The sequence below is a fragment of the Oncorhynchus gorbuscha genome, linkage group LG03, assembly GCF_021184085.1.
Source record: "Oncorhynchus gorbuscha isolate QuinsamMale2020 ecotype Even-year linkage group LG03, OgorEven_v1.0, whole genome shotgun sequence".
In the NCBI taxonomy this organism is placed as follows: Eukaryota; Metazoa; Chordata; class Actinopteri; order Salmoniformes; family Salmonidae; genus Oncorhynchus; species Oncorhynchus gorbuscha.
This window is the reverse complement of record NC_060175.1, coordinates 50,266,194-50,280,103: the sequence shown is the minus strand read 5'-3', so window position 1 is coordinate 50,280,103 and position 13,910 is coordinate 50,266,194. Positions and strand designations below refer to the sequence as shown.

At 41.1% G+C, this 13,910-nt stretch overlaps 1 protein-coding gene across 10 annotated transcripts in view; it reads left to right on the top strand.

Moving 5' to 3' along the window:
• The window catches only part of foxp1b (forkhead box P1b), a 229,434-nt gene that overhangs the window by 101,549 nt on the left and 113,975 nt on the right, over nt 1-13,910 (top strand). For all 10 annotated transcript variants that reach the window (XM_046342800.1, XM_046342792.1, XM_046342801.1 and 7 more), the window contains one exon: nt 2,131-2,197. The gene's annotated coding sequence lies outside the window, so the exon portion shown is untranslated. Of the gene's footprint in view, nt 1-2,130; nt 2,198-13,910 lie in introns of those variants that run through there.

The window sequence follows — 13,910 nt, the reverse complement described above, 5'->3', positions numbered from 1 at the left end:
GAAGAGCCGCCCGGAGTGGATGTGTGGGGCCTTTTGTTCGGATTGGGTGCGTTTCAGTGGAGGGGTATTAATTCATATTTTGAACATGCGATCCTGCAACAAAGCCAGAGGCAGCATTGATAACATACCTAGAACATGAGAGCATATTATAGAGCATATTTTGAAGCAGTGACCTCTCGCTAAGGGGTTCCACTTCACAGTTCTGTCTTTGTTCACATTCAAAAACATAGTCACACCACTCATAGTCTGAACCAAGACAACAAAAAAAACATTCCAATGAGATGAAATACTGTGTATGTATGCATACATCACCATCAAGTACACGAATGTCCATGTAGTTGAACATAAAGATGATGCTTATTTGTTGCTACAGCAAACTCCATTTAACACAACATACGCTGTAGGAACAGAATTGGCACATGCTTTTAAATCATAGCAGTCTTTCTGTGTCTGTTTCTCTATGTCTTTCCAACAGATATGATAAGTCTTAGAACTTCCACGATGAACACTTCTGTTGTCCTTCTGTTTCTCCTCCCCACACAACATACATGTACCGAGCTGTCCGTTCAACACTTTGGCAGCAAGCGTTTTAAGATGCTCCTCCACTTTCTTTTGTCTTAGGAAGTTGTCGCGTTTTGATTCATGTTCTTAGCCCAGCCCTCTCGCAGAGCGGTAACATAACCCACCTGGGTGGGTAATCATCTCAACCAGGAGTTATTCTGTTCACTCAAATCTCAATGGTGGAGTGTGTGATGGGCTCCACAAACCCAACTAGGCAGATCAGCATGCGCTTGTTTATCCACACCCTCAGCTCTCGGCAACCCCGCCGCTCTAAACGCTACTATTACAGCCGCGTGCAGTTTTAAATTGACACAATTATCTATTTAAGTGTTACAAGATGTGCATTATATTGCGGAGAAGGAGGGGGGGAAAAAAGCACTGACACAGTTGCTATCGGAGTTATGTTTCCTTTTTTTTTTTCTCTCTCCAATACACATTTTCTATCATTAAAGTGATGGCACATTTATCTAAATGGATGTTATGCATTGGGTAAACTCATTTAGTTCCCTGGGCCTTTTCAGGTGATGGGGATTAATGATGTTTAGTAGTTTGAAACTGAAAATATCTGTCATTTGTCACCACTTGCCATTGATTTACGATGTCATTGATGATATGTTAATTGGAGTGTAACGAATCAGAATAGTAAGAGAGTTGTATAAGAATAGTTCATTTTTAGATAAACACTTTAGACCTGCACAAACGCCTGGCCACAGCTTTGACTGCCAAGTGTGAACTTCACAAAAGAACAGTGTCAGAGAGTTGGACTTTTTTTCACATTTGGATTTGCTTTAATGCTTTTATTCAAATGCTTCTGAGATATTGCCCATAGTCACTTTTCAGTTTACCATAAAAATACGATTGTATTTCTTTTTTTGGGGGGGGTTGAGTGCTCCGTATAGAGCGCACAGTGCATGCTGAACAGCTAGTGTGCTCCAGAATGTTCTATTATTCCAGTAAGCATAAGACAGGTTGTGCTCTTCCACCAGGTGGAGTCATCTTTGACAACGGCAAGGAATATATATAAAAAAAAAAGGTCTTGCAAATAAATGGTTCATTTTCATTTAACAGCCTCATTGTTCGCTTTATTGTCCTCCACAGCTACAGTATAGTGAACGACTGTACTTACGGTATCCACCAGATGGAAATGTACAGATGTGGTAGACAATGAGCCTAGGATGGCTACGTGTGACTTGTAGCCTTCTGTTTGATGCTGATGGTTACACAGAAGGTAGACTCTATACATTTTACAACCACTCTGAGAAGAGTCTGAAGATTTGTGACACCATTAAATGGAAAGACAAACAAAAACAGCTGGATGGAAAGACAAAACATTCCATAATTACCCAGGAAAAGTGTTAGACCTGTTATTTGTGTAATTGTGATCAATCCTGATCATTAGCAATAGAAACAGTTGAGTGGCCTCATACAGCAAACTGTACTAATAAACATTGATTTTGTCTGTTTATTTTTCAGCCATTTTATTTGTGGGGATTGCTGATGACGAATGCAGTAGTTAGTGGCAGTGATTATTCAATAACAACCTCTAATTCCCATGTCCTCTTTCTTCAGGGCAAGGAGGCTGAAGTCACTACGCTGGAACTGAAGATTGCTTTAAACAAGCAATTCCTTCTAGAAGGTAAACACACAATTATTCATTAGATTCCAAACTCAATGTTCAGGGTGAATGTTGTATCAGATTGGCTTAATGAGTAACCTGCTGCAGTCTGGTTGCCTTGTTTGTACATTTGGTGAAACAAAAACCTTGCTCTGAAGGTTCACTGTCAAACATTTGAAAATCTACATGGTGACTAAGTGTTGACAGCTCTCATCACGATCATGCTACGATGTATCTATGCATGACTTATTTTTAGTCGATGTTATACAGTAGTTTGTTATGTAAGCAGAAGATGAGGTGTGTAGTAGACTTGTAAGAGAGATCAGATATACGGTATATCTTAGAGTGCAAATACAGGTAGGTACATATCCGAGTTGTTCATGTTTATGGACTCACCAAAGGGCATTTGACTGAAAAGCAGTTATTGGCATGGAATTTCTATGTTTCCCCTCAGTACTGTCTCTCAGTCATGATATAGTATATCACAGTTCCTTGTGAGAAAGAGTAGATTAATACATGGTTATATATCTACTGATTATTTAGCCAGGTGACCTTGTGTACCTTTTGAAAGCTTCCCTTTCATGGATCTCTTGGTGGATCAGTGTGATGTGTGTGCTCCTCACAACCCTGTCCATATCTCAACGTGTTGTGGCCCCAGGATGTGAGCAGGGAGGCTGGAGTGATCCAGTGGGGCGAGGATGGGGATGTTAACACATCAGGAGCTCTGGGCTTCAGAGGAGCAGCGTGTCTGTGTTCTGTCTCTCACCGCCCAACAGACAGCGATGGGTTTTACTATCCCAGCCCTTCAGCTCACAGCTAAAAGGGAGGGGCACAAACCCAGGTTTAGTCCTATAGACTGTTAACAGGGAGATGCCAGCCTACTTCCATAATATTATGTTGTGGCTAACCCGCCATAGGCCAACACTACATAGAATTCAGTGGTCTTATCTGTAAGTCCCACAGTGTGTAAAGTTGTGACAATCAGCTTGAAGTCTTATTGTATTTGTGGAAATTGAGAGACAACAAAATTATTTGGAAGGGAAATAGGTTCACCAACAATCGAATATGTTCCTGTGGTAAGTTCAGATGGACTCCACATGTATAGAGTCAATTTCACGCCTTAAGCATTGAATTAATAATAAAACATATGATAAAACCTTTCACTACGGCTGGCAGTGACTAGCTACAGGCATTCAGTCTTGCATTCCATTATTTTTGGCTATTCAGCCAGCCAACTAAGCTAACGTACCTCAGAATTGTCACGGGTCAATAATGAACAGATATTGGAAGCGTATCTATCTAATACATTTCATGACAAACCATGCAACTAGATAGGTAAACATATTAGTTAAATGGGTAGAAATAGAATAGAAAAAAAGCTACCCTCCCCTGTCTATCCTGCTCAGTGATTGGGTTAGGATGAACCATCACTCCAAAACTGGTGGACCAATGGAGATGCATTATCTACACCTCCCTCTAAACCCCACCTTCACAATGTTTTGGGTGCCAAAAGCGTAAGCAAAGAAACAGAAGACGAAAGCAAAGATCAGAGTAACCTAACCAAATGTAGTATCTGCAGGCAAGAGCGTAGGCTAAATGGATTTGATAGGGTTGGTTTTTGGAAAAGTTTATTTTGCTTTTGTTATCATTCTTTATATTTACAATTCAAAATGTATGCTTTCAATTATTTTGTTTGATTTCAACATCCATTATTTCACGTTTCCACGAAAATATCATTTTTACATTTTAAACTTTCTTTTTCATATTTATGATTTATTTGACTTGGAATTCAATTCTAAAGGCATGAAATTGACCCCATACACATGACATAACTCTTTAATTTTAGCATTTAAATTAAGTATTTAAAGGTTGTGCGTTTCTCACGATCAGAGGAGGAAGTGAGTGTTGTGGTGGTGGGAGGAGCTATAGGAAGACAGCCTCACTGAAAGACTGGAATTGAATTAATGGAACAGTATCAAACACATCAAACATTTGGAAACCACATGTTTGACTCCATTGATTCCACTCCAGCCATTGCAATGAGCCCGTCCTCCTATATCTCCTCCCACCAGCCTCCTCTGCTATCACCCCAGAGTGCTAAACAGCCATATACCCCTATTTGATCGAGTTCAGCCAATCACTTCTCCATTTGGGAAGAGATCCTCTGACCAAAGGGGGTATTTATCTTGACTGCATTCTCTGCTCAGTGTTCTGAAGCAGGTCCTTTCCAGTCCCACAGCACAACTGCTTTCTCCAGATGTAAGATCAGGACTGAAATCTTTCAAATGATTTAGTAATTCATGTTAATGTGCCAAAACCAGCCTAATTATTGACACAACTTTCCAATGCGACTTTGTGGCAGTTTATAGGATTAACATGCTTCAGTCTTTCAAGCCGTTTTGAAGTGCAATATAGTTGAAAACGGAAAAGATACTCTTATTATTTTGGGATTGAGAAAGTGTGTGTGTGTGTGTGTGTGTGTGTGTGTGTGTGTGTGTGTGTGTGTGTGTGTGTGTGTGTGTGTGTGTGTGTGTGTGTGTGTGTGTGTGTGTGTGTGTGTGTGTGTGTGTGTGTGTGTGTGTGTGTGTGTGTGTGTGTGTGTGTGTGTGTGTGTGTGTGTGTCAGTGCTCATGTATGTAGGTCTGCACATGCTTGTCATTTCTTTATTCGTTTAATGATAACAGTAAGGATGACTCTTGACCAGATAGTTCAGTTATCACTATGCTGAATGGTGTTCAGGTTCAGAGCATGCAGGTCTTAGTTTCTCTGCCTATTTCCACGTGTTGGTGCTGAAGTCAACAGACGACGATGCTCTATTACAAGATGAAGTTCTCCCTCAGAAGATCTGTGTATGTTTTTGTTTCGATGCCCTTTTGAAATGTTCTTGTTTCTGTTTGAGCCTCATTTGAAGAACATGTCATTACAAACAGTTGGCTGCTTACATTACCCGCCACGCTGCTGTGGTTTTGAACGCTTCTGAAGATCAAGTTACTTTTCTAATCTGCTGCTTTTTATAGGAGCATTATAAGGCAAAAATAAGACAATTCATGAGTCCTACCAAAGAAAGGTCGCATGTGGAATGTTGCATGTTGGGAAGAAGACAGCTCACGTAGTAGTTCTCTTGACTGTATGTATAAAAAGTCATTTAATTTCTTTATATCAGCATCAAGCTGAAAAAAATGCCATGTATTATAGGGTTGGCAAGCTTCTAATTCTGTGGCATTTACAGCTGGCTGTGTTTCCATGCATTTATAACACTTTGATTCTTAAGAGTTCCTTTAATCGCTTTTGCCCTGCTCCGAACATAATAAACAACTTGCTGTTGCTAAAGTGCCACATGGGGGAGATTGCTAACAAGAAAGTTAAACGTTTCTGCCACAAGCAGTATTTGTCACTGTGTTTTTCATGCTCTCTAACTACTGTAATCTACTCTCTCAGTGCGTGGCTGCAGTACAGTGGTTAAAAACGGCGACAGGCAAAATAGCTGCGAGGCTTCTCTAGTCGACTGTCTAGCTGTATGAAAGTGAATTGTTGTCATTGATGGGTCGAAAAAACCATTACAATGGAGACCAGCATAAAAAAGCAACACTGGGTTTTAGTTTTGACCTGTGTATCTAGATGACAGGATATCCCAGAGCCGACTAAACACCCACCTGTCCTCTGTCTTCTCTCTATCCCCAGTCACAGCACAGCAGCTCTTATCAGAATGGACTCTGGGAGATATCCGAGCTCATTTTTGTCCGGCTAAACGGGTTGCACTGGTAAATGTATGCTGTATTCAGAATACAGCATGTCATAGTGAATAGAGCCATATTATTTTCTCTCGCGTCTCCTGCACTTGTACTTCTTGTAAAGTAGAAAGAATTGTACTGATCGTGTTATCTTAGATGTGTTATCTTGAAGCTACTTAAAATAAATACCTTTTTAGGGGGAAATGTTTGGCTAGTTTCAAACTATTTTTCTATCAGCAGCACAGAGACATACTTGTTTCTTTTTGTGGTTTGGGACATATTGATGTATGAAATCGTCTCTTTCTGGGAGATTGAAGACCTTTTATGATGTCAGGCTGCTATCAGGTGCAGACGTGTAACGTGACAGAGTCTCCGTGTGAGATCGACTGCGGCGACAGTAGTAAGCAAATTCCACCCGCAGACGAGTAGTTTTACAGGGAAACTAAAAGAAAATCACAAAAGTGAGTGTAAAATCTCCAAAAGACTTGCTCCTTCCACCTCGAAAAATGTGAAATTGAATGAATCAGTTTGATTGATTTTAAGTCTTAAATGTTCAGACAAATTATTACCTCTAACTTTTTGAGAGGGTCCAGGCCAGCAACACCCATATTGATTTTACCATATTAAAGAAATGGTGTATCCTCTGATATAAATACAGCTGTTGAGAGGGCTGATTGAAAGCAGCTACTTTTTCCCAGTTATATCAAATTCATATTTTCTGACTTGTTCTACGCATACTATGGAGAATTTTGGGAGCTATTTGGGAGCTATTTCTGGGCTTTGCAATTAGGCTTAGTTTTATGGGAACGGGGTGCAGAGAAAATAATAACTCTGTAGTGAAGAAAATTTCAAAAAAGTGCCTATGTTGAGTTAATAATAATCTTGGTTCTTATTTGGACATTTTTGACATTGCTGAATTCACTTCATGGTCAATATCACTTTGGCAGTCCTTCGGGCTCTCCATTTATTTGAGAAAACAAATCCCTTTTACGGATAAAGCACCTGGTGTGGCTACTTAATGGAATGGCTTTAGAGTTATGTAAATAAACAGCTTGCATTTTCGGTGTGAGATTAAGAGGACTGGGAAGGCTGCTAGAGAGCGTGAGTATGGAGGGAGAGATAACTAAACAAATAAAGTTGACACATGGAATACGTTTTTTTCGGGGGGGGGGGGGCACTCAATGTATGGCGTTCTAGTTTGATGTTACCTTTTGGTTGCTAGGGCTTGGTGAACTGTTAGGTTGTCTAGACTCTTTCAACAGCCGCAATGTCTTAGAAAGGCCCATGAGTCTTAGACGCAAGACTTGGGTTGGCTGGGTTTGGGTATTGGTTACAACCAATGAGTTGTATTAAGGGGAGTTCGATTTGTACAGTTTAACACTAGAGTAACTTGGCCCCTGTTGAGGTAGCAGTGGGTAACCATTAATGGATTGAGGATGTAGCCATGTCTTCTGTTTAACCTTGAGAAGATAACCAGAACCATGACAGGGAGTGAAAGGAGAGGAGAACAAGTGACCACTGAAACAAAGTAGTATGAGTGTTATATTACATTCAAATAGCTCCTCATGCTGTTTAGATTAGTGAGAAATGGAACCCTCTGACCCAAACATATCAAATAATATCCTTTTTAGTTTATTCAGCTGCAAGTTTGCCAAACTGCTCTAATTCACGTCATACATCGTTGCCAATTAAGTTCTCCTCTTGTTCCCCTTGTTGGATTGGCAAATAAATTAGAATGTTAAAATATTTAAAATGTTGAATTAAAATTAGACAGTTAAACGACGCACACGAAGCGGAACACTTTTTTGAGAGGGAGTGGAAAGCTTTTTCATTCAAAATTGGAGTTTATTTAATGCAATCCAACAAGAAAGTCAGAGGCATTTTTAAACAAATATTTATTTACTGGGCTTTTGCACCGGTTTCAGTCTTGGCTCTTACATTGTTTTCATAGACAAAGTCTCCCTGGCCTAGGAGAAAAAAGTACAGGGCTGTACAGAGAAAAACAGGACTGACAAACACCATTAGCTGAAAAATTTCCATCTCATTGCAACTATGTTTTTGTTGACTTTACCGTACACGTCCTAATATGGTTACCTCCCTGTTAAAGCAGCCCAGCACAGAGCCGAGGGGCCCTCGCAGGGAGACGCTTTTAACTGCCACTTAGACAATAAGAAACAAATGTCACAGCTCGGCAAAAAGGCCCAGCTTTCACAGCCTTACAATACTCAACCTTCCATGGTGCTTGGCTCAGGCTGCTGTGTGATATTTATCCACTCTCCCATGTTACCTGTTGCTGTGCCCTCTCACTATATCCCCGCCAGCTTGCCTCCCCTACTCTCTCTTGTGCTAGCTGTCTCTCTGTCTCTCTCTGTCTCTGTCTCTCTGTCTCTGTCTCTCTCTCTCTGTGTCTCTCTCTCTGTGTCTCTCTGTCTGTGTCTCTCTCTCTGTGTCTCTCTGTCTCTCTATCTTTCTATCCATCTCTGTCACTGTCTCTGTGTTAGCTGTTGACTGATCTATCTCTGTTTGACTTGTTTAGTTATTTATCAGGGGGAATAAGATTGATGTGTTTAGAGTGGCTGTTGTCTCTGCCGCAGAGCAGAGGCCAGTTCAGCTGCAGGTCATGCCCTGCCCAGGCCCCCGGCCCCTATCTGATCTGCTCCCTCAGCCCGGGTGTTTGAGCTGGAGGCAGCATCTTACTGACACCAGAGGCCTTCTTATTCTCCACTCTGATGAGATCCCCCCTCAGTCCACATATGGTTTGAGTCCTGAGGTACAACAACAAATCTTTAGTCTTGTTTAGAGTGTTTTTCTCGTCTATAGACTGAAGATAGATAGTCTTGGCTGTGAGCTGTGTTGAATGTATCGAACTGTCCAAGGTTCTGTCACAATAGGCTTTGACTGATACCTGTCGCTCAGCTCCCCTATAGGACATTGAGAATCCTTTCATTCATTTTATATGTAACATCGCTGTACTCAGTCTTCCCAGACCTGTACCCTGTAGGTAGTATTACCATATTCCATTGGTGGATTAGGTGGTAGGTTAAACTAGCCTATGATTTCAGATGCATTTCTTTCTTTTCCCTGGTTGGTTAAAGATGTTGGCAGCCTCACCTCAATCCTAAAATCCTCACGTTTATGATATTTGCCCAGCATGATCTGTGCCCATGGATGAATGGGAAGATGGGACATGTGGAATGTTGAAGGTCAGTGTCCATGATTCACACAGGGATCGAGTGTAAGAATCCTTGTGAAAATACTTGGGCCGGGATCAAACAGATGTTATGTGATATATTCTTAACATTGACCTTTAAATGCATTTCTCTCTTTTTAGTAGCTTCTTCCATATGTTTAGGAAGATCAAAGTGGAGTGAGCCTTTAAAATACATTTAATTCAAATGGCAAGTCATTTAAAAAAAAATGTTTTTTTAATGCGTCTATAAATTTGGGGCGTTTGTAAGAGGCAAAGTAATAGATTTCAGAATCATTACATAACTTGTTTGAAAGTTGCTATGTCTGCACATGTGTTTAAACACAGTTTTCTAAATGAAATGAAACAATGTTATTTCAAGATGTAAACCATAACCACCTGGTCTCAATTATTAAGGTAGTGGGTTGTACCATTAATGTCCTGGTAAGTAGCTGTGTTTCTACCTCACAGCATGTGAGCGAGGCGGCAGGTAGCCTAGTGGTTAGAGCATTGGGCCAGTAACCGAAAGGTTGCTGGATCGAATCCCTGGGCTGACGAGGGAAAAATCTGTCGTTCTGCCCCTGAACAAGGCAGTTGTTCAGGGGCAGAACGGTAGACAGTCATTGTAAATAAGAAGTTGTTCTTAACTGACTTGCCGAGTTAAATAAAGGTTACATGTGAATATGTTTGATAGTTCAGTGTTAATCATAATTAGTGAGTGATTGGTCCAGTATTGTGGTCAGTGGGAGATCAGAGCCGTATGGAGAGGCTTGGTATAGAATGTGTAATACCCAGTGAATAGGCTGTTATCAATAAAATGTCACAATAGGAGACCCCCAGCTCCGCTAAAACCATTGCCCGTTTTCAAGGGATTGTTAATATTGAAACCAAATAGTTGTACATTTATTTATCTTACCTCTTGAACTACACGGTTCAGATTACTCCACATTTAGCTCTATCATCAGTTATACAGCATGTAACTGCTTGCTTTTCATGATCAGTAAACATCAATTGATCATGTATTTTCAGATATGTGAGGACAGGTGGCCTATCCATTTGGCATGTAGCTAGCTTGCTTGATAAGCAAACAAAATGTGTCATTTGGCTCGCTTCATCAGAGATTAGGCTTTTGGAAAGAGCTTGACATCGGCAAGGCCTCGGTCCTGGTGAAGTAGTCAGTGTGACAACTGTCATCACCACTATAGATTGCAAGCAAATATAGCCACCCAAGTGAATTCCCTGAAAGTTTGTATCTAGCTATATTGACATGATCTGTTGTTAGCTACTGTAGCTAGCCAATTTGATGTGGTCCATTAATCAATGTAGCCATTATGTCTGTCCGCAGCGATCGTGATAAACACTCTTAAAAACAGTGTTGAAAAGGGGATAACGTTGAAAAGGGGATAACGTTGAAAAGGGATAACGTTGAAAAAGGGATAACGTTGGCTAACTTCGCTAGGTAAGCCTACATTGGTTGGAGAGAAAAAGTACATTAGGTCTACTTACCACTGTTTAGCCAACTGTATATAAAGTCTCTCCCGGTAGCTTGCAACGTATACATTATCAGCTAACCGTAGGCTACATCGACAAAGGTGTCCTTCTGCTGCTTGAATGGCAGATTCCACAAAGGATGGGAAATGAACCTAAACCACTCATACTTGTCTGGTATCGTTCACTCTTCTTTTATAACACTCAGATATCCAATTAATAGTAGCCACTATTCAGAGATATTGTGAGGCTACCCTACGTATCTGAAATGACGTGATCAATTGAAGTTTTCTGATCATGAAAAGCGCGCAGTTACTTGCTGTATAACTCTGATGATAGAGATACATGTGTGCAATTGTTTTGCATTGAATCTGACATGCTCTTCAAGAGGGGATGATATTACAACCAAATATTTAACATTTATTTGGCAATTGCTTGAAAATGGCAAAAGGTTGTCAATGGTTTTAGCAGTGCCTCCTTTGCCCCCCAGCAGGCAAATCCCCATCAGGTTGTCAATGGTTTTAGCAGTGCCTCCTTTGCCCCCCAGCAGGCAAATCCCCATCAGGTTGTCAATGGTTTTAGCAGTGCCTCCTTTGCCCCCCAGCAGGCAAATCCCCATCAGGTTGTCAATGGTTTTAGCAGTGCCTCCTTTGCCACCCAGCAGGCAAATCCCCATCAGGTTGTCAATGGTTTTAGCAGTGCCTCCTTTGCCCCCCAGCAGGCAAATCCCCATCAGGTTGTCATTTATTATGAATGATTTCAATCCTAGTTAAAAATGTACTTCGTTGTTGATGTCATTTTGTTTTTTAAGTTTGGTGTTTGAAGTATTCTGCGTAACAATATTTTTTCAAAATATTTGTTTATAAAACATTTGTATTTCTAGTTTTCTAAAAACATTTGGTGGGGGGAAATAAAGCCTGCCCTATCTGATGCTAATGAACTTTGTGAGGAGGTTGTTTGCTGACTTCAAGGTCAGTTTCTGAGAATGGCTGCACGTTTTGTTGTAAACATATTTACAGCCAAAGATGTGTAAACATTGTATACAGGTGGAGAGGCAATACTGGTAGATTTTTTTTCCGTAATGACCTTTCCCCTCCTGATGTGTGCTAAAAGGCAGCATGTGTGTGTGTGTTAACTTGTATTTGTGTTGCAGTGAGTGCACTAGCAAAAAAATGTACCACAAAGCGTAATGATGTGCCTGCTCTCAATAGGAAGCTGCTGAGAGAGAGAGAGAGAGAGAGAGAGAGAGAGAGCTGAGCTGAGGAATAGTTGGGGTATTAAATATGAATTAATGGAATGTTGCTCAGGCACATCTTTGGGTGTAGTGTAGTGTTGAAAAATAAAATGTATGTTGCCGGCTACCCACTGTGAAGGTGCATTTGGACTTAGTAGCCTTTAATTAGAAGTGAGATATTAGCATTTCATAGGGCTTTACGCTGGGCGAGGGAATGGCCGGCCCTGCCGCCGAGCCTTCATTAGCCAGCCTCTCTGCATGTGATGAGCGGCGTCATTAGCTGATGGAGTGGATTTGCCCTAGCTCTACCTTGAAAGGCACATCATTTACATACGTTCAAGGAACAAGGCCTTTAATGGATTCCTCAATGAATAAAATAAAATGCCACTTCTTAAAATGTTCAAGAATCAGTTTCTGATAGTGTACATCACTAGCCAGCTACTTCTTTTGTTGGATGGATGGATGGAGTAAGGCAAAAGGGGACAAAAGAGGGAAGAAATACTGGCAAAGAGAGCTGAGATTGACTTATGTTTGAAACTTAAGGCATCGGAATTCACTTTGCGAGTCGTGTAGTGTGTCATAAATTCTGAATTAAATCAATAATGTGGGGACGTGAAAGTATAAAATCTTTGGATCAAACAGGAGAAATATGACATGCAGACTGCCTTTTGCCTCCAGACATGGGCACATAAATAAGATGTGCATGATTTGTCAGAGGAAGTGCAAGGCGTCACTCAGTGGGGGCTGGGCTGGGAGATTGAGGTGTTAATATCACCATGTTTATCAGAGGGAAAGCAGGAGAGACGATGGTTAAACTTGTGTGCGTGTCACACACACACACACACACACACACACACACACACACACACACACACACACACACACACACACACACACACACACACACACACACACACACACACACACACACACACACACACACACACACACACACACACACACACACACACACACACAGTGATAGTGAAGACCATTCTCTGAATCAGCCGTCGAGTGATCAATAAAATACTAATGAGCTCCTGAAGTGGCAAGTGTGGGAAATTGCATCTTTGATCACACAGGGTTTGGGAAATGTAACCTGAGTGTGGAGCCAACCAGGTAAGAACTCCCAGTGCCACCCCTCCACATCACTCCCACCCGCCCCTGCACTCCCTGCCCGACACACAGACCTGTCGCCTGGGAAGGATCTTCCTCATCTTCTCCAAAACACATATTTGTTTTGTATGTTTTCATTGAGAGTCTACACGGTGATTACAGCTCTTCATTAACAAAATTGGGTATTTGTTTTAAACTTTAACCAATCACTTTGATATGCTAATTATGGTGTAATTTCATTTGAGCCCCGTAATGATGATGCTGTTATTAAGGACATAAATGATGCAGTTAAGCTGAGAGTAATCTCATTTGCATACTGTTCATGCCAGTAAATTAAGCCCTTTCCTGCACTGCTTCAGGTTTAATTTTCCACTCCTTTTCACACAGCAGCACCAGTATCTCTTAGCCCCGTGCCTAATATGCAGGCCAGCCTTTTTGATGTGGAGGGAGAGAGAGAAGCTTCCTCACACTAAATCTAGTCACAATATGTAACACATAACAGAACTCATTACTGTGTGTCTTTAAGAAGTTGGGATTAATAAGACGAGGTACTTTTTACTCTTTATAGTCATACACAAATACACTGCTCAAAAAAGTAAAGGGAACACTTAAACAACACAATGTAACTCCAAGTCAATCACACTTCTGTGAAATCAAACTGTCCACTTAGGAAGCAACACTGATTGACAATAAATGTCACATGCTGTTGTGCAAATGGAATAGACAACAGGTGGAAATTATAGGTAATTAGCGTGGTTCTGCAGGTGGTAACCACAGACCGCTTCTCAGTTCCTATGCTTCCTGGCTGATGTTTTGGTCACTTTTGAATGCTGGCGGTGCTTTCACTCTAGTGGTAGCATGAGACGGAGTCTACAACCCACACAAGTGGCTCAGGTAGTGCAGCTCATCCAGGATGGCACATCAATGCGAGCTGTGGCAAGAAGGTTTGCTGTGTCTGTCAGCGTAGTGTCCAGAGCA